General features: G+C 49.6%; 1 protein-coding gene across 1 annotated transcript in view; it reads left to right on the top strand.

The window, feature by feature from the left end:
• The first annotated feature begins 19,013 nt into the window (after window positions 1–19,013).
• The window catches only part of LOC137450727 (rho GTPase-activating protein 20-like), a 36,245-nt gene continuing 33,754 nt past the window's right edge, over window positions 19,014–21,504 (top strand). Inside the window, exon 1 of the mRNA XM_068157584.1 lies at window positions 19,014–19,177. The gene's annotated coding sequence lies outside the window, so the exon portion shown is untranslated. The remainder of the gene's footprint in view (window positions 19,178–21,504) is intronic.

Genomic DNA, 21,504 nt, shown 5'->3' with positions numbered 1-21,504 from the left:
TGAAGAACTTTCTCCTCACCTTGAGCTTAAACTTCCCCTGGTGCAGCTTGAGACTGTGTCCTCTTGTTCTGGTGCTGCTTGCCTGGGAGAAGAGACCAACCCCCACCTGGCTACAACCTCCCTTCAGGGAGTTGTAGAGAGCAAGAAGGTCTCTCCTGAGCCTCCTCTTCTCCAGGCTAAGCAACCCCAGCTCCCTCAGCCTCCCCTCACAGGGCTGTGCTCCAGACCCCTCCCCAGCCTCATTGCCCCTCTCTGGACACATTCAAGTGTCTCAGTTTCCAGGCTTTAATCATGGAGTGTGTGGTGACAGGTTGGACTTGATGATCCTTGAGGTCTGCTCCAACCTTGGTGATTCTGTGATCATAAATGTCAGTCAAATGACTGACTTCGTTCTGACTTGCTGCACTTAGGCTTTTTTCTTCAGCAGTGCTGTCAGCCACTAAAATGCTGTCACACTGCAGCCATTTGACGTGCCTATAAAAACATCATTTTATCCTTCTTGACTCATTAACCCTCTAGAATGGAAGCTAGCTGAATTCACAGAGTTAAGAGACCCAGAGGATGGGGTTTAGCCCTGTCACTGCTTGCCTCTCTCCCCTGGAAGAGTCTGCTGGACAGCTGCAAAACCACTTTTTTGTGGGTCTCCATGCCAGCAGGTTTCCAGCTGGAATCAATGACAAAGCTTGGAAATCAATTGCTGACTGCTGAGAGCAGGAGGATTAGGAAATGCAGCCCAGATCTGAGCTAGAAAAATCCCAGCTTGGCCACCAAGCCACATGCTTGTCACACCAGTGCACTTCCCACAGCCTCTCTGGCTGTTCCCAGGGCTGCAGGTTTTGTTCTGCAGGTGCAGAACAGAAATTGTCCAACTCATAAATTATCCAAAAGGGGATGAGATTGTTGGCTGTTGAGCAAGGAAGGGTCAGGGCTTTTAGGAGGTGCAGGAGAGTCCTTGCAGTAAGGAATCACCTGAGTGATTCTGTGACTTTGAGGACGTGTGTGCCTCCTGGCCAAGCTGTCAGCTCGTGGCTTGGACAGCAGCACTCTGCACTGGTTTAAGAACTGGCTGAAGGGCTAAGCCCACAGAGTGATGTGAATGGTGCCACTGCCAGCTGGCAGCCAGGCACTAGTGGTGTCCCCTAGGGATCAGTGCTGGGCCCCATCCTGTTCAATATGTTTATTGATGATCTGGATGAGGGGATTGAGTCCATCATCAGTAAGTTTGCAGATGACACCAAGCTGGGGGCAGGAGTTGATCTGTTACAGGGTAGGAGAGCTCTGCAGAGTGACCTTGACAGGCTGGACAGATGGGCAGAGGCCAAGAGATTTAACACATCTAAGTGCTGGGTTCTACACATGGGCCACAACAACTCCATGCAGTGCTACAGGCTGGGGTTAGAGTGGCTGGAGAGCAGCCAGGCAGAAAGAGACCTGGTTGACAGTACCAGGGGAGGTTTAGGCTGGGTGTCAGGAAGTTCTTCACAGAAAGAGAGATTGGCCATTGGAATGTGCTGCCCAGGGAGGTGGTGGAGTCACCATCACTGGAGGTGTTTAGGGAGAGACTGGATGAGGCACTTGGTGCTATGGTTTAGTTGGTTAGATGGTGTTAGGTGATAGGTTGGACTCGATGATCTCAAAGGTCTTTTCCAACCTGGTTAATTCTATTCTATTCTATTCTATTCTATTCTATTCTATTCTATTCTATTCTATTCTATTCTATTCTACTCTATTCTAACAGAAGAGTATGGTTGGAAAGGCTACTTCAGTGAAGGACTTCAGTGAAGGAGGAAGCTTTTGTTTTCCTTGTGGTAATACCAATGGGTGTGAATACATTTGGTAGGAAGATGGTTCATTGACTGAAAAAGATCAGGAGAAACATTTCTGGAGAGGTTGTTCCATAGTGGTCCTCAACCCAGCAGCACTACAGCAGCTTTGAAGTCTCCCCGTTCGCACAAGGGAGCTTTGAAAAGATGCAATGTTTATTTGTTTGAAGGGATGGACAGCTCTTGCTGAACCTTGGCACCCTCCCCAGGCACCCTCCCACAGTTTTTCTGCTTCAGAAAAGAACTCTGGATGCAGACTGTTAGCAGGGCGAAGGAATGAGTTAGTCCAAGGGACTGGAGAAGGTGGTCAGAGCATCTGGGAGGGGGTGAGCTGTTTGACATCGTGGTGCGGGCGCTGTGTCCGTCCCTGTGCCACACACAGACATTCTGTCTCACATCTCCTCTCTCTCACACACACCCACCCTCTGCTCCCAGTCCTTTCCAAGCAGACTCACTTTATAGTCACACACAGCCTCTTCCATCCTGTTCCCACTCCCTCACCACCACCCACCCATCCTCTCAAATACTTTCTTCTCCTCTGGTTTTCACGCAGACGCCTCCCCTCCGTACCCTGTCTGGCACCACATCCCCTCCTGCCCGACACAGACACCCTCCCTCTCCAGGGCATATGCAGAGCAGAGGCATTTCCTTTTATTGTCCATGCAGCCCCTGCAACCCCACCCATCTCCCGTTTATTCACTGCAATAACACATTTGGAGTGGAAGTCATCCTGCTGAGAGCAGCCACACAGACCACGCTGGAGAGCCAAGTCTTGGCCCAAAATTGCTCCTACTTGTAGACTACTGCTTCCTGCCTGTGTGCCCAGAGGAAGAGGCACGCTCAGGCTTGAGATAGCTGCTTAGCTGCTCAAGGGCTGTGAAAAGGTTTGCAAAGCCCCTCTCCTTGCCAGGACAAATCTGGCACGGGCAGCCTCAAGAGTGAGTTTTCCAGCACACACTTTCCTGTGACACCCAGCTCGTCTGCAAGGCTGCATGAGCATGGAGGGGAACAGAACAGCATGGGAGTGTCTTCATGGATGGTGAAGCACTTGATCTCCAGGTTGAAAATGATGGCAAAAGGGCTGGAGAGGACCAGGGGTGAGGGAGACCATCTGAGACCATCAGCATATGTTACACTGGTCACAGGCAGCCCAGCTTCAGGGCATTCAAATAGCTAACACCAGCTTGTGCAAGACAAGGAACTGATCAAAAAAATAGATAAGAAAATATTAAGGGGGACTAGATGACCAAAACAAATAAAGAGAAAAAAGATCACAAGCAGGCTATGATCATATAACCCATCCCTGCTTTGAAAAGGCAAAGCTGAACTCACAGAGCATTTCTCTAGCATGATAAGGTACAGCCTGCAGCACCATGCTGGAATAGAAGAGATTTCCAGCAGTGTCTCAGCTCTTGCCTCTCAGGACTCCTGCATGAAGAGCAGCTCCTGTGGCAGTTATCATCTGGGAACACTTTTGGCTCTCCACCACTGTCCACTCCATGAACAGCCAAACACAAATCCGGGACAAAGCTCCTCAGCCTTTTCCCAGCGGATCCACATTTTGCCTTACTCCTTCTCATCCCCAGTGGACCCAAACCTCACCACTGCAGTGCCAGGTCTGTAGAGAGCCCAAGTAAGTGTGTTACAAAGCACTCAGGAAGTCCTTGCTTTTCCTTTAGTGTCAGGGTAGTTCTTTTGCAAGGTACTGCTCACCATTGAAGGTTTAGCGATGCCATACAGGGTCCAGGGATCCACTGAAATCAAAGCTTCATCACTTAGGGGCTGTACACACAGTGAAACACAGCCCCATGGTAAGACCAAGACCAAGTCACTCTCAGGTGTCTTACACAGTCAATTCCAGGCCTGATCTCAGGGTAAAACACATAGGATTTTTTTGCTGGGTGGTGCTGGGATGAGATCCCCCACTGGGGAGTGTGTCAGGACTACTTCTTCTGATGGCCAAGCCAGCTTAGGCTAGCTTAAAGATACTACAGAAATGCAGCTAAGGGTAGGACAGGAGCAAAACCTCCTTGGTGGCCAGCACCAAGGCTGGGTGTACAGCAGTCCTAGATGCTAAGTCCTCATCCACGGCCATAGTCACTCACTCCAGCTTGCTATAGAAATGCAGCAGGGAAGCTGTGGAATCTGAAGACATCATGGTTTTTCTCATCAGCCAGATACATTTGGCGAGGGATTCATTGCCAGGTGAGATAAAGATGCTCCCCCCACACACCCTCCCTGCATCTTCCCTTCATTGTGTACTGCCCTTCCTGAACCTGAGGACAGCTGCAGCAGCTGCAAAAGGGATGGGATGAAACCAGCCCCAGCCCTTGATAGCTGTGCCTGCCTGGGAGTGATGAGGACACTAGGCATGTGGCAAACCTGATTGTTGCCTGGAGATGGTTTTAGTAGAGAAACTTGGTGTCAGGGTCACTTCTGGGACAGTGGCATCTCTCTGAGCTGCCTACAGCAAGGGAAGATGAAAAGAGGCTGGTGGGTTGAGGGGAGGGCAGCAGAACAGGAGGAATGGCCGTGAACTTTGAGGGGTCCTCAGTTCTGTTTTCAGTAGTCCAGTTGGGACTGTTGATCCTCTTTGCCAGGGACTGCTATTGCCAGATTCTCAAAGTTTAGTTAATTAGGAACCTAATTACTTTTGAGTTAGCTGTTAAAAGCAACCCCATTCACAAAGGCTTTTCCCACACAGGCAGATGAGAGGCCAACATTTGCCCATCCAAAACTAAGATGAATATTTGATGAAAATTTTGAAGTACTCAGATGTAAAACCTCCCAGGGGCTGGACCTCATTTCAACTTATGGCTTGCCAGACTTGGCCCACAGCAAATTTTCTTCCCTTTCCATTATTTAATAAGTGAATCACTGTAGCCCTGAACAAAGAAGGTGTAAGGAAAAGGGTCTCCTGCAGCACTTCCGGACATAGTTACAGCAGGAAAACCTCAAGAGCTCACAGCAGCTTTCTTTTGTCCAGTTGTTCACACTCACATCTTTGTGAAGGTTTGGGGTTGGCCATGGAGTAGCTTCAGCTTCAGATTAAAGCCCCTTCTGGTCCTGAGATTCAGCTGAGTCTTCACCAGCCTTCTGCGAGGCTACTGATTCGTCCCTTACCTAGGAGAGCCTCTTGGCTTTGCTGTTCCACTTTGAATCAACAATGAAACATTTATTCAAGCGGGGACTCTTGTTCCCATTGTTAATATAATCTTCAGGATTAGAAGTGCAGCTACAAAAGGTCTCAGGAACTCTCTGTGTGTGACTGCATGGAAACCCACTGTCCTTGGAGCCTGGCTGGGTGTCCTTCCACTAAAACTCACTTGAAGCACCATTTGCAGGTGGACCAGAGCTCTCTGATTTGTGTTGTGACAGAACTGTGGGGTTTATTTTCATGCTCAGAATGAGCAAAGCAATCTCTTGACACCCTCTCCCATCTCAGATGAAGGTATATTTAGGTTTTACTGCAAAGTGCTTTGCAGTTCTTGGGTGAGAAGTTCGAAGCACCAAGTGCCACCTCGCTGCTATCATCAGTTTGGTCCCCTGAAAGGATGTTGTGACCTGCATATTTGAGGGGGCAATCTTATCCCAAGGATAAACTGCTCTCAATCTTCCCTTCTGGTGTGTTTGACTCCAGACTTCCCTTCAGCATCTGACATATGGGTTTTATTGCTCAACTTGACTTTCTCCTTGTGCAAACATCCTGACTGAAGCACATGCAAAGGGAGGAGGGTAGACATTCCCCTCTGTACATGCTTGAGTTTCTCTGTCTTCTTGCTATGTGGTCCCAGGAACACATGGAGGTCCCTGCATATTTTATAAGCTCTTTGTTTCCTGGTTTCCAAGGCCAGACAGCACATTCTGATGTTTTGTGTCACTTTTACTCTAGGCCTTGAATTTGTTGCAAACTGGGATGAGATGTCCTCACCCCAGTGTGCAGCTAAGGAATGTCTTCTCAGTTACTGCTTGGGTAATCAAGTAAGTTGAGCCAGAAACAAAGACCAGATTCTGGCAAGGCACTTTTCTTGCACTAGTCCATCACAAAATGATTTTCTAGTCACTGAGGCATCAGATCTGGTAGTGCATCATCTAGGCTACAGCTATGGACTGAGCTAAAGCACTTGCTGGTTAAGGTCAAGTTCATTGTAAGGTCAAGGTATGTTCCCAGCTGCCTTCCACTGGGCTTGGTCCTTCGTGCCCTTATTTGCTAGGCAGTCAGATGGTCCCACCTGGTTGTGTCCTCACCTTTATTATTTATCAGTTTACTCCTAATGGGATTGTTGCAACACCCATTTAACACCAGGGTGTTGTGTTTGACATAAGCACAAAACAAGAGATGGTCCCTCAGGATCTCCTGCTACAGAAAAGGGGAGGCAGAGTTCACCCTGCTCATGGACATTCCTTTGCTTGTTCATTTGGGGGAAGCTGCTGTATATGGTCACAAACATGAGTTTGGCTGGAGGGCATGAAGCAGATTCATTTTCTGCTAAAGAGAGGGAAGTAAAAGTTTCCATTTGCCAGCACAAGGCCTTCTCTTAGATGGCAAAGCATTGTTATAAATGGCTGAACACAATCCAGGATCCACAGGACAAGAGAATTCTCATTTCTCTCTCAGTCACAAGCTGCCAACATTCTCTAGTGTGTTAGATAAGGGATGAAGTAGATGATAACCTCTTCTGAAATGAGACAGCATCAAGATCTCCCTGCTGAACCCTTGTGTTTGTAAAACCTGTAGGAACTTCCTCCTCTTAACTCCAGAACTCCAGAAAGGGCTGGCTGAAAGTTTGCCAAAGCTTAAGATAAAATTAACATATTTGGGCTCATAGTAAATGCTTTGTTTTACTACAAAGCCCAGCTAAGAATTCATTTGAGGTCTCTGAGGAGCAATGGACTAGATTCCCTTTACCACTCAATAAAGACCAGCTCTGTGGGATGCCTCTTAGGTGTCTCTGCATGAAACAGCTCCCCACTGGTTTCTTTCATCTGGGTCTTATTGAAGTTTCCCTAGGAGTAAGATCCATGGAGGGAGAATATTCAGTTTATAGGTTTTGGCCATGTTTTATGATGTGTTACAATTCCAGACCTTTTAATCTCCATGAGAAGCCTGATCTTCTTTCCTGCCCAAGTGCTCCAAAAGTAGATACTGTACAGGCTGTACTACAGTACACAGAGCTGTTTGTAAGCCTACAACAAATGTCCTGACCAAGTGTAGAAAGAGGCAGAATACAGAATACAAAATTAACCAGGTGGGAAAAGACCTTTGAGATCATCAAGTCCAACCTATCACCCAACACCATCTGATCAACTAAACCATGGCACCAAGTGCCTCATCCAGGCTCTTCCTAAGCACCTCCAGCGATGGTGACTCCACCACCTCCCTGGGCAGCACATTCCAGTGGCCAATCTCTCTTTCTATGGAGAACTTCTTCCTAACATCCATCCTAAACCTCCCCTGGCACAGCTTGAGACTGTGTCCTCTTGTTCTGGTGCTGATTGCCTGGGAGAAGAGACCAACCCCCTCCTGACTACAACCTCCCTTCAGGTAGTTGTAGAGAGCAAGAAGGTCTCCCCTGAGCCTCCTCTTCTCCAGGCTAAGCAACCCCAGCTCCCTCAGCCTCTCCTCACAGGGCTGTGTTCCAAGCCCCTCACCAACTTTCTTGCCCTTCTCTGGACACGCTCCAGCAAGTCAACCTCCTTCCTAAACTGAGGAGCCCAGAACTGGACACAGGACTCAAGGTGTGGCCTAACCAGTGCTGAGTCCAGGGCAGAATGACCTCCCTGCTCCTGCTGGCCACACTGTTCCTGATCCAGGCCAGGATGCCATTGGCCTTCTTGGCTATCTGGGCACACTGCTGGCTCATGTTCAGCCTATGACTTTGACACTTTGCAGTTCAAAGCTTTGAACTGGTTGAATTCAGTTTCTTCATGGCTTGGACCAGGATGCAGCTGATCCCAGCACTCTGGGGGATGCTACCACCTGGCATTTAAGATTGGACCCCTCTCTAAGCCAGGTTCCTGAGCCTGAATTGGCATGTACCAAGTAGTTTGCTAAATAAAATTAACTCATTTGAAGCCAAAACCAGAGAATTTTAAATAAATAAATAAATAAATAGATGAAAGTCAAGCCTGTTCATCAATATTCTGAAGAGAGTAAAAACATAGAAAGGGTGACATAGTAGGAGGCTGCAGTCAAAATTCCAGAGGATCATGGTAATCTGATATTTTACACTGACTTCATGAGCTTGGAGTCCTTCCCAAAAATCAGACCACAGCAACATGCACTTTGTCTCAGCCCCTGAGTGCCAGCTCCATGCCTGACTCCTAGGGTTTGCAAAGGGTTTCTGTTTGTTCCCTTGCTGGGTTGCAGTTGCCCTGGACCTGCTCCAGATAGGAGGGAAAATGGTTTGGTTTAATAAAAACACAAAAGGAGTCTTCAGAGGTCCTGAGCATTATGCCTGGGTGGTGATCTCATGGTGGTGATGACCTCAGAGGTGCATTTGGCTCGGTTCAAACTCAGAGAACTGCCTCCTGCCAAAGATGCTTTGTGTGGGCCAAACCCATCTGTAAAGACACCCATCCAAACACACATGATGCACACAGCCACAAGCACACAGGTGCTCCTCAGAGAAAACAGGGGGGCTGCAGCCTTAGTCCACCTGTCCTTGCAATCAGCTCAGGTGTCCCAACAGACAGCCCAAATATGAGTGAGCTCAGCAGCTTACAAGCCCATGTTGTGCAGTGCAGCTCTCCCCTGGGTAGTTCATGGATCCCAGAGAGAATACTACTCTGTTTAGCCTGGAGAAGAGGAGGCTCAGGGGAGACCTTCTTGCTCTCTACAACTACCCAACAGGTGGTTGTAGACAGGAGGGGGTTGTTCTCTTCTCCCAGGCAACCAGCACCAGAACAAGAGGACACAGTCTCAAGCTGTGCCAGGGAAAGTTTAGGCTGGAGGTGAGGAGCAAGTTCTTCCCAGAGAGAGTTGTTAGCCATTGGAATGTGCTGCCCAGGGAGGTGGTGGAGTCACCATCCCTGGAGGTGTTCAAGAGGGGATTGGATGTGGCACTTGGTGCCATGGTTTAGTAGTCATGAGGTGTTGGTGACAGGTTGGACTTGATGATCCTTGATTCTATGATCTGAGGATCGGTGGAACCAGATGAGCAGGGCTTGTGGACCTCAGACTCCATGGTCAGCCTGGAAAAGTGGACCCCCCAGGAACACCTTCCTTCTTTCTGGAAGTGGATTCATTGTGAGGAGCACAGTGAAATTCAGGTGGGTTACTCAGAACCAATTTTAGTCTGAAATAAGGGAGATATGAAAACTGGGAGTATAGAATCATAGAATCAATAAGGTTGGAAAAGACCTCAAAGATCATCAAGTCCAACCTGTCACCCAACACCTCATGACTACAAAACCATGGCACCCAGTGCCACATCCAATCCCCTCTTGAACACCTCCAGTGACGGTGACTCCACCACCTCCCTGGGCAGCACATTCCAATGGCTAACAACTCTCTCTGTCAAGATCTTTCTCCTCACCTCCAGCCTAAACTTCCCCTGGCACAGCTTGAGACTGTGTCCTCTTGTTCTGGTGCTGGCTGCCTGGAAGAAGAGACGAACCCCCACCTGGCTACAACCTCCCTTCAGGTAGTTGTAGAGATCAAGAAGGTCTCCCCTGAGCCTCCTCTTCTTCAGGCTAAGCAACCCCAGCTCCCTCATCCTCTCAACAAATACATGCTGAAAGCTACCTGTCTGTACTTGTAGGTGACTTCTTCTGGCTGAGCAGAAGTAAAACCAAATCTGAGATTAAAATCCCAGTCCTCCTCTGACAAAACAATGCTGCAACAGCCAGCCTCAGGATTCGCTGTTCATGCTGCAGTAAAGACTGCTGACTCCATTCCTGGTGCTGCCCCTGCTAGGCACACAGCATGGCACACACAGGCACTAGTGACAGCTATGTTTGCATATTTCCAAGGACACATTTACATATTCCTAAGCATGGACATGAACCAAAATGTTTGCTTTGTGCATCCTCAGGTTGTGAGGCGCACAGATATCTAGCTCTGTACTGACCATCTCACTTCTGTGTTTGCAGCTCAGCAAATCTGAAATAGAGCAAATGACCCAAGAGAAGCCCAAGCTGCCATCTGGTACCAATGTGAGAAACAGCAGAAGAGGCTCAGGAAATGCAGTGCTCAACAGAAGCTAAATCTCTGGGTGAACCCTAGGAGCTGGTGCTGTAGGTTCAGTGTGAAATGCTACCACAGCATCACAGAGCCATAGCATCTCAGAGCCATAGATCTCAGGTAGTGATAGGACTAGGGGGAATGGAATGAAGCTGGAGGTGGGGAGATTCAGGCTAGATGTGAGGAGGAGGTTCTTCATGAGACTGGTGAAACTCTGGAATGGGTTGTCCAGGGAGGTGGTTGGGGCCCCATCCCTGGAGGTGTTTAAGCCCAGGCTGGATGAGGCTGTGGCCAGCCTGATCTAGTGTGGGGTGTCCCTGCCCATGGCAGGGGGGTTGGAACTAGATGATCCTTGTGGTCCCTTCCAACCCTGAATGATACTATGATACTATGATACTATGATTTACATTGCTAGGGACCTCTGGAGGTCACCTAGAACTGTCTGCCCTTCCGAGCAGATGCAGCTAGATCAGGTTGCTGAGGTTCAGTCAAGCTTTAAATAGCTGTGAGGATGGAAACTCCACAACCTCTTTGGGTAACCTTTTTGCCCTCATAGTCAACAAGAAAAATGTTCTTGATATCTAGTCAGTTTCATGTTGGCCAGCTCGAAGCTGCGGCCTGGCATTCAACCACTCTGCATCTCTGAGAACAGCCTGACCACCTTCTCTATACCCCCCCCCCCTTACACAGCATCATTTTGAGGCAGTTCTGCTCTATAGGTGGCAAAATATGGAACTGGAACTGCAGCAGTGTGGAGAAAAAAAGCAAAGAGAGGAGGTGGAAGGAAGGTAACAGGAGTCTCAGAAAGATCTGATCCTGGAAGCTGACAAAGCATGGAAGGAAAAGAATGGAAGTTCTAGGGGGGTTGCTGGACATTTTGCTCCTCACAGGCATGACTGTTTGATGGTGGTTGCTCAGAACTGTGCCTAGCACTATCTGCAAGGAGAGCACAGGTTGATCCCCCTGGGAATCCTTCGTGCTGTGCCTGTCTGACATTCTCAGTGCTCAAGACGTGCCGTAAATCATTTCCAGGAGCTGCTGTACATTCCTCTCCAAACGCACGCAGGATGCATTGAGAGCTTCTCCTTTCCCAAAGGCTAAATGCAGGGCCAAGGCTGGAAGCTGGCAAGAAGAACAGCCCTGTCTGTGTGGGCAGAGTGCTACCATGGCAAAAGCTCATCCTCTCAAAAGCACATATTTTCCCTTAAATGGCCAGTCACGAAGAAACTTTCACATGGGCTGATGCGGGCACAGGGAGGAGCTCTAATGTCCATGAATGATGAGGGAGCAGCTCTGTGGCACATTTGGACCACAGGGTAAAATGTTAGGTGGCTTCACAGTCACTGAAATGCACAGGGATGGATGGTGCATGGGGCACTGCAGCCAGCCTGTGGGGCTTGAGGCTTCCACCTGCCCCACATTGATTGGAGGACACAGAACAACCAAGCCACAGCTATCGCTGTGGCTGGCACTCTTCTCTCTGCGTGCAGGTCATGCTCACTGAGACAATGCTCACTGAGGCAGAGCAAATGACTTTGGGTCTTGGCAGCAACCGTAGGAACAGAAGCCTGTGGGAACCACCATGCTTCTCCTCCCTGGGTGGGCAGCCTGGAGCAGCCAGGACAGCCTGGCTTTAGGCTTCTGGAGGTTCCAAGAGCACTAGGTGCTGTGAGAGGAGGTGAGCAGCAGCATGCTGCTCTTACCCAGGGAGGCTGGAGGTAGGTTAACCACCCTCACCAGGGACAAGTGGCATCATGCTCACCATGGGGAGAGAACAGCCTGGGAAGGTGTCAAGGAAGGTGGTCAGTTTAGAGACTCTTTTTAGCACATGTGCAGCAGGTCCCTGAACGTCCAGAGCAAGCAGTGCACACCTCTGTCTTCAGCCTCTCTTCACAGTATCACAGTATCACAGTATAACTTAGGTTGGAAAGGACCTCGAGGATCATCGAGTCCAACCTATCAACACAGACCCCACAGACTCTTGGGCATTGACAGTATGTGAGGGTATCCCTTGAAAGAAACAAACCAACTTTGAGTAGCTGGAACACACCAGCACACTCTAACAACAACAGCAGCTCCTTTCTAAGCTCTTCAAGGCAACAAAGCTTTAATCACCTGCTGAAACTGTTTTATTCAAAAGCTCTGGCACCCGGGGAGTGTTGGAAAGGGTCCCTTTGCCTTCTAACACTCAGAGTATTGTCTTTTAATGTGACACATATTTCATTGTGCTACCGGGGCAGACATCAGCCGCCACCAAGGTAAGGCTGCACAACATCCACTGTCACACTAAGCTTGCTTAGGATGCTTCCACTGAGTATCTGACCTCACATTTCCCATGCTTGGTCTCTCTTAAGAGAGGTTGTTTTGTTTTGAAACTGGGAGCAAAATCCCAGTAGATGTTTTCAAGTTCAAGGAAAGTGAAAAGAAACAAACCCAACCCCCCAGTGTGCAATCTTCCCCTCTTTAAAAATACCACCACTCTACTTTTTGTCAACAAGCTTCCAGCCAGGGGAGAGGAGAGGCAGTGCTCAGCACCAGGTCTGGAAACAGGACTCAAGCCAAGGCCCCTAAATCTGGCTGTGATGCATGTTACATCACACTGAGACAGGAGAGGGGTGGAACCTGAGGTGAAATAATTACCAGTGCTTGAAAATTCTCCCTGCATGTGCTCTGGGGCATCTGTTAGAGTTTTGTGTTGGACTTTACAAAGCTTACTCTCTTCCATGTTATGAGCCAGGTCATTGCTGCTTCAGGCTTTCTGCTGGGATATTTTGATTGAGGAAGATCTCAGCTTCACAGAGCAGAATCCTCAGAAGTCCTGACCTTCATTCAGGAATCAGTGACAGGTCTCTCAGCATCTGGGGAACTCCTGTACTTCAGCTGTGCTCCACAGCAGCAGTGTGCAAGAACAGAGTGCTGGAGAGATGCTCATTTCAACTGGGAACCAAACCTTGAGTTTTCATCTTTGCTCTGCCTTCACAATGTAACTACTCCTGCCTTTTCCAACCTGCTCTGTGCCAAGCTGTTTCCAGACAGCTTTCTGGTGGCTTTCTTCTCTGAGTCTGCAGAGCTCTAAGTATGAAACAGAAGCAAGACAAAACCTGATTCATCACACTGCTTACCATCATGGCCCACATCTCACTGGCATTCCTCATGTGATTAATGTTATCATTGGATAGAGGAACAGGGAGCCACTGATGAGTTACCCCATTGCTTTTGCCAGGTCATGGATTTTTTGCATGGGTATTTCCAGCTGCTCTTACAGCTAAATGAAGGCTTAATCACCCTGAAACTGGCTAGTCTAGTGTGCATGGAAATCATAGAATAGAAATGCAAAATATGAGGTTCCAAAAGTGACAGCACCTTGGCCAAATAGCACAAGCAAGGCATTTTGTAGTGCTGTTGGCTTGATTAACAGCATGGCAAGGCCCTGTGTGTGGAACACAACTCCAGGTTAGAGATGGCTTTAAAAGGTCTTTAAATTGCTTGTCTGTGTTCACATTAGGAAAGGGTTAAGTGTGGGGTACCTGTGGGAGAGCATTACATATGTTGTAAAGATATTTTTCTCCTGGCCTAGCAGCAAGACTGTGTGACACCCCAGTGTAATGACTGCTAGCCAAGCAGTGAAGGAACCTGCTGCTACCTGGGCAAAAAGCCTTTGACAAAGCAGCAAGTCAGTCATGAGAGGCAAGGCTCATCAGGCTGAGGGTATGAAAGGGCAATGACTGGAACCTGCATGGGAAATGCATACCTGAAGTGGTGGTTAAGAGGGCTGTAGCAAGAAGGGCTGTTATAAAACCGACTTTTTGCCCCGAGGAAGGAAAGAAAAATGAGTATTTGCCATTTAGAAACATAATCCTTTCAGTAGCCTTCGTGCTCCTCAGACATGCCAAATCACTGTACAGACATCCTTATGGTATTTTCAGCCCAGAATGAAGCTGCAGCAGACAAACCAACCAGGCAAACCGGATGCCAGTGAGTCCTGCTAAAGGAAACACGATGTAAATCAGGGAGAGGAGCACACAATGCCTATAGGATGTATTCTTTCTATAGCAGGGGCCAGCTCAACCTTTGGCTTGAGAGCAAGCTCCAGCCCAGGCAACCGTAAATGACATTGTGTAGGGAGGATGTGATGGGCTAGCCTTCACACATCAAAGGTTATCATCCAAATTCACAGCACTGGAATGCAGGGGTTTGAACAGATCTGCTCCATGCCCTGACTAACCCAATTTCCTGCTCTCTGCCTCAGCCTATGACTTAATGCTTGAAGGGAAGGAGGAATTTCCCTGGGTTTCAGCTCACTGACAGTGCAGTGCTAGAGGTGGAAAAGTTTCTTAGCTGATCCCCCCACATTTGTTCAGCAAACATTCATTAGGACCGTTGGCCATCAGCACCTTACAGAGGTAGGTAGCAGCATCCACAGCTGGTGAGCTGCGAGTGGTGTGGGGTTTCTGCAGCACTGTAGTATGGAAAGCACAGAGAGCTTATTTGTTGATCCTGTGTGTTGGCAAGGCTCTTTCAAGTAGTTTCTCTGCACTCTCAAGTAACAAATAATAATAGTAAAATTAAAATAAAGTTTTCCTACCCGTTGAGAAGTTTACTTCTGCTCAGCACTGGCCTGTCTCTGAGGTGCTCCTGTCAGGCAGAGACCTCATTGCTGCTGCAATGCAACAGGGTCAAGGACGTCTGACAGTAGCAGAGCAAAGAATAAACCTTTATTAGAATAAACCAAACCAGGTTGGAAGAGACCTTCAAGATCATCGTGTCCAACCCATCAACCAATCCAACCCACCCAAACAGCTAACCCATGGCACCAAGTACCCCATCAAGTCTCCTCCTGAACACCTTCAATGACGGCAACTCCACCACCTCCCCAGGCAGCCCATTCCATAGCGCAATCACTCTTTCTGTATAGAACTTCTTCCTAACATCCAGCCTAAACCTCCCCTGGCGCAGCCTGAGACTGTGTCCTCTTGTTCTGGTACTGGCTGCCTGGGAGAAGAGACCATCATCCACCTGTCTACAACCTCCCTTCAGGTAGTTGTAGAGAGTGATAAGGTCACCCCTGAGTCTCCTCTTCTCCAGGCTGAGCAACCCCAGCTCCCTCAGCCTCTCCTCATAGGGCTTGTGTTCCAAACTCCTCACCAACTTTGTTGCTCTTCTCTGGACTCGCTCTGTCCCACAACCAAGGCAAGCACTCCAAGCCCCGCACAGGGCTGCACTACGTTTTGAAGCAAATCCATAGCCAGCGAAGGAAACGACTGCAGTAGAGTGAAATCCCTTGGCTGATTCTTTATTTTCTAACGCAGATGGAGCCAGAGGTGCGGAATTGGGTCCTTCAGAGCTGCCTCCCGTGTGATAATGTGCAGCCCTCATCTTCCCAAAGCACAGCAATTTAGAACAACCTTTGTCAAGGGATTGATCCTGAAAGCCATTTTGCAAACAAATGCCCAACTGTTGGGGGTTTCTTTTTTGAGGAGTGCTGGGTTATTATTTTTGTGAGGACTCTTTAAAAGCCTACTCGAAGAGCTATAGTTGGAACAAGTCGGTTTTGATCTGTTTGCAAATGGGCTTCCCTGCTAGAAAAGGCTGTTTCAGTGGAGCACCGAATGTCAGTGTCCCTTTGAAAGACACCAGGGACCTAAAGACCTTTGATGCTGTCAGGCTTCCAGGACTGAATTCCTCCCTATGACATCCAGGCTTGTAGCCAATTTAGCTGGCTTGGAGCAGCTGTATCTTTAAAAAAAATGCTTGATGTGCATTCACATTTCAAAAGGGGGAAAAACAAAACCAACCTTACAGAGTGATTCAAAAAGATAGGCAGGTGATGGAGTGGAGCAGCCAAGTCACAAGCACCGGAAAACCAAGCAGAGGTGACCCTCCTGAATTCCATATCACTAATTCTGCTCCTTGGAGACATTGCCTCGGCATCTGTACCCTAGCATGATACAACTATTTCCTTTCTCCATGTCTGATAGCATAAAACAAGCTAGTCTGGGAAAACACCCGGCTATTTCTGCGCCCTTTCTCATGAAGATTAACTGCTCTTCAGAAATGATCGCTCATGGGTGCTTCTTGGGGAGGAGGCAAGGGCAAGGGAAGTGGATCCTCTGCCTAAGTTTGCTCAGAGGGTTAGGAGAAATGGTGCCTTGGCTATTGATGCATTTTGTTGGTCTGTAAAACAGGCAGCCTGAAACCCTCCTCTGCCCATGCAGTGGGGATAAATGGAGCTGAACTCCACCAAGTTGCCGGTGTTATAAGCTTAGAGGCTCTAAAGCAGTTTTAATTAGCATAATGAGTGTTGTTAAACTCAGAATTCACAGGAAATTGCAACTGCAAAGGAAAAATTTTCCTGCTTGCTACATTAGGAAAGAGCTACTCTGGAAGGGAAAAAGCTCAAGAGATTTTATCTGGAGAGCTCCTCTGGGAAAGGCGGTAACATTCTGCTCATAGTATTGTTACTACAGCAAGGCTGTGAGCAGAGCCATATCGGGATCGTGGTTCCACTTCACCAGACATGGAAAAATATGAATGAAAAGCACTAAAAGCACCAGTATTGTTTCCACTCTTAAATTTGCCTGGCCCATTTGTACCTTTTCACTTTCAGGAAATGCCTTTTGAAGTATTTCCCAGGAGAACGAGAGCTGGTGGGGAGGGACTGCATGAATGTGTTGGGGGGGAAGGGGAGGTTGGCTGCTTTATGATGCCTTTTTAAAGACAAATAACGTACACGAGAGGAGGGGGTGGGGGGTGGGGAGGGTATTATTTCACTTTCCAAAAGTATCTCTGACGTATCTTACACTCAAAAACATATTCGCAAGGGTTGTTAGCAATGGAGGAGATGCCATTAGTAGAAAAATCACAACCGTTCCAATCTCGTATGCGCAGGGAAAACAAAGAGCAGAGCACGCTGCACCAGGCGGCAGATAAAGCATTCCTCGTGTTTCTTTCCAGCTTTTAAAGATCACTTGACTTTCCTCGCAGCCTGTGTGACTGGGATGCAGTGCTCTGAGGGTTCAAACACTTCAGTTTATTTAACGCTTTAAGTGCTTGTTTGCAGGACTGCACCCATGAGGTGAAAGAGGTGGAAATGTCGCGCAGGGATTACACTCGCCGCATGCAGCGCTGTCCTTTCGGCACATCCGCGGAGAGGGCTTTGCAGCGCAGAGTGACAGAACCGTGAAAGTATCCTCCCTTGGTACGTGTTTACCTTGGAACAGCCTCTCAAGTGGCTCCTTTCTCAACACAAATAGACTTCCCCACCGAGACAAAATCTCCCTGCTGTGCAGAGAGAAAACTTTTTAAACGACACTTCCTACACAACAACAACAACAAAAAGATTTCAAAAAGAGAGAGAGGTCAGGGAGGGAATTCACTTGGCCCCTATTGCTTCTCCTGTCTTCTCGGTGATAAACAGTCCCAGATACTTCAGCCCATGAGACAGCCTCTCAGGCAGAACCCACTTTGAGCAGCGCCAGTAATGGACACAAGGAGTTTGGGCTAGTCTCTGAGGGCACTTACATACCTCTCCATTCTGTTTATGACGGCAAAACATTCCCATGACAGGAGCTTCAAAAATCTTGGGACTGAGAACTTGAGAGAGTGACTACTGGCTTTAGCTGCCCAATTACTTTTCACTTCCAATGAGAGTGCCTGGGGGGGATGTGCTTTCAAAAACTGCCAGCCCTGGACATTACAGTAACACTAACAGATAACTTCATGACAAAATCTATTAGCAGAAAGCTCAAGGAAGAGCTCAAACAGATGAAGTAAGGAAGGTGAGCAAGCCTTTCCCAAACTGGGGCAGCAGCTCTCCTCCTGGGGTGTAGCATTTATGGGAGATGACACAGAAGCCCACAAATTGGACCTGCAGTATGGATGCACCACGAGTTCCCCTTTCAGGGTCATCTGCCTGCTGCCTTCTATGCTTAAAAGCAATAATTAAGACATCAAGGTAAAAAAAAAGTGACAAAATGTTCGAATCGGATATTTAATACAAGAGGAATACAAGGGGGAAGAATACGGAGGGGGGCGGGGAGGTGGAGAAAAAGAAAGAAAAGCTGAAAGATCTTGCAAAACTGGTGATAAATATTTACCTCACACTAATTGGAAAGGAAAGAGCAATAGGCCAATCTGGAAATCCTTCCTAAACAAGGCTCTGCTTTACTAAATGCCTTTCTTCTTTTACTCATAGTCCCTTTTCCATCAGCTCTACCACAGTCTTGTGAACATGGCACGTGCTTTTTCTTCCCATAGCAGGGAGCACAGATGGGTACCAGCTTTTCCATGCAGGGTCCAGAAGAGTGGAAAGTTGGGTGACCCTCGTGGCAGGTTACCCGTGATCCCGTGAAACGTGCTGCAGTCGTGGCTTTGTCAACATGGGCGGAATCAAGAAGCATGGACCTTGTCAGAGCGGTATTTAATTGCTTCCATAGTAATTTCTGACCAGCAATCATGGAATCGGTGACCAGAACTTCTACCTGGCCCGAAACCCAGGGCACGAGCCACGGTCAAACCCCTCTCAAAACGCTGATTTGCAGCGGGCAGCTACTGCCATTTCCCCCAGAACAAGCCTGCCCTTTTCTCCCCACAACGCTCCGAGGACTCTCAGAGAGGTGCCTCCAACCCACGCAGGACGGGCACCCGGTGCCGTTACTCGCTCTAGCTGCAGGTGACTCCCTATGTTCGCGTCCTACGCTCCCTCGGGAGGCAGCACGGGTGGATCCCCCCGTGCGCCCCGCCGCCAAGGGCTGCCCCGCTGCAGATCCGGCCGTTCCCCGGGATGGGGAGAAGAGAGGCTCCCGCCTTCCCGGGCCGAGCCGAACTGGACGGGACGCGGGACGTGCAACCCGAATCTGGACCCGCCGCTGTGCCTCGACCGGGCACCGAGCGGAGCTGCCTGGTGCCGGCAGGGGGCGCCAGCGCCGGCCCCGCCCGGCCCCACGTTCAGCCAATGGCCGATGGGGCCCGCGCTGGGCGGAGCCGTGCCTCTGGCAGCGCCCAACCCCGCCCGGCCGGGCTGCGGCCCCGAGCCGAGACGGGACCGAGTCGGGACCAAGCCGAGCCGAGCCGAGCCGTGCTGGGGCCGAGCGCATCGCAGCCGCCACCAGCCATGGGCCGCGCCGCGCCTCGGCCGCGGGCATGACAGCGCGGCCGCGCCCCGAGCCAGGCAAGTATCGCGGTGGCGTAACCGTGCTTCCACTGGGGACTGAGCTGCGGGGAGCGGGGGCTCCCCTGATGCCTCCCCCGGGATGGCTGCATTTCGGGAGGCGCTCTCCCGGGGGGCTTCATTGCGGGGATGAGGATGTCTCCTCGTGTCCGTCCCCAGAGCCACACGTGTCGTGCCGGGGCTGCTCAGCCCTAGGTGCGGGAGGAGCTGAGGTGTGGGTGGCTGCGGAGCCGTTCCGGAGGCGCTGGACAGGGGCTGGAGTTCGGCAGCGCTGCCGGCCCGGGAGGAGGCGGGTTATGGGGGTGTCTGATCTCCTGAGCCCGGCTGCGGACGGGCGGCAGGGGCGGCGCACGGTGCCTGCACGGTGTGCGGAGCTGGGACCCGGTCGGCTTTGGGCAGGGTCAGAAGGAGAATGACCTGCAGAGCTCCCGGGTTCCGAGGGCTGCTCTGCCGAGGCGTGTGCAGAGTCGCTTTTCCAGAGCGGTGTCGGAGTCTGTTTTACATCCCGGTATTACTCCGGGAGCCTGTCCGTATCGGGACAAGGTGACAGGCACGGCGACCCTGCTGCCCCTGCCTCCTGATTCAGACTCGCAGGAGAATACATAAAGGGTGGAGGTCCAGAGAATCGGGCTGGGATCTTCTCAGTGATGGCCAGCGACAGGGTCAGTGCGTACAAAGTCGAACACAGGAGGTTTCACTTGAACTTACGGAGAAACTTCTTTACTTTTGAGGGTGCTGGAGCCCTGGAGCAGGCTGCCCAGAGAGTTTGTGGAATCTCCTTCTCTGGAGATACTCCAAACTCGCCTGGACGCGTTCCTGTGCAACCTAATCTGGGTGACCCTGCTTTAGCAGGGGGGTTGGACCAGATGGCCTCCGGGGGTCCTTCCCAAGCCCTGCCATTCTGTGAGAAGCTGCGGTCTCCTCCGGGGCGGGTGAAGTGTATGGATAGGTCCCGGCCGAGCCGGGGGTGTGCTGGTGGGGCAGGGATGCTCTGTCTGTACCGAAAGGCAGCAGCCCTTGATCATCCCATAAACGCCACAGAACAAACAATAGACCATCACTGAGGACGGGGTTAGCCCAAAATGATGGAAAATAAGAGAGAAGACTGTAAACATTATTCAAAATGCCAGCCTGAAGTTCTCAAACAAACCGTCCAAAACAAACAGCGGCCAAGTGGAACTGTTTTCTTTGCAGGGAGTTTCCACTGGAATAAATAGCAAGTTCTGTTAAAAAAAAAAAAAATAAATAAAATCAGCATCTAGTTGCAATAGTTCCAATGCTTGCCAGGGGCTGGAGCATGCCCAAAGCTGGAGAGGTCCGTATGATCCAGAGCGATGTTCTGCTGCAGCTTCTGCTGCCAGCTCTCCAAAGGCACTTGCAGTTTTCACCGGTGAGCACCACCTAAGACGGGGGTGTCTGGTTTGCCTTTTGCCTTCGCATCGTCTTCCACATTTAGAGCGTTCCTTAATGTTCTTTTTCCTAACCAGAGCTGTTTGCTGGTGCCTTTGTGTAAGCCAAAGTGTTGCTGAGCTCTGCCAGCTCTACACTACCCGCAGAGATGGAAAAGGGGGGTGTGTTCTTTGCCTCGGCATTGCAGCTGGTTGCTGACTTGCACAGCCAGAGCAGTAGAGCCATGGACACCTGCTTCTGCAGAAATGGAGCTCCTATGTGGATTGTGTTCCCTGGCATGCACAGAGCACCACCAAGCACTGCGCCTCAGCCTTCCCAGGGATTCCTTCACATCAGTTTGTCCACCATGACTTTAAGCTAGTTAAGCCACTGGTACTTGATGGGATAGGTATAAATGGTTCCTGGTCATGGGACAGCTGCCCAAGGACTTGCTGAGACTTGGCACAACTCATGTCCAACTGCAGGGAAGATCCTGCTGCATTTGCTGGGTGCTGCACAGCTAAGAAGTAAAATGTTTAGTTTGTGACCCAGAGAGAGAGAGAGTGGTCAGGAGTCCATTCTGATACGGACAAAGCCTTTAAACCTTCTCCCCAAGGTTTGCAACTCAACAGTTTTCACCAAGATGCAGATCCCTTGTTTGGGAAGCCTCTTTATTTAACGCCCTCTAGTGAGGTTTTAAAAAGTAACATGGATTCCCTTCCAGAGGAGAACAAAAAATGAAGTTTATTGGTTTAGAAAGATTTACATTTTCTGAGAGTCAGCTGCTTCAGGGAATCCCTATCAAACACAGCACTGCACTTTAAGTGGGGGCATAACCTCGTTTTGGACAGACATCTGTAGTCCTGGAGACAACAGCAGTCTCTGCCTCCTTGGTGGTGCTCAATGGAGGTCTTTCCATCAGCAGCACTGAGCCCTGT

This window comes from Melanerpes formicivorus, unplaced genomic scaffold (assembly GCF_026170545.1).
Source record: "Melanerpes formicivorus ecotype bairdi unplaced genomic scaffold, bMelFor1.0.p_v2 SCAF_37, whole genome shotgun sequence".
NCBI classification, from domain to species: Eukaryota; Metazoa; Chordata; class Aves; order Piciformes; family Picidae; genus Melanerpes; species Melanerpes formicivorus.
This window is presented reverse-complemented; position numbering and strand designations above follow the sequence as displayed.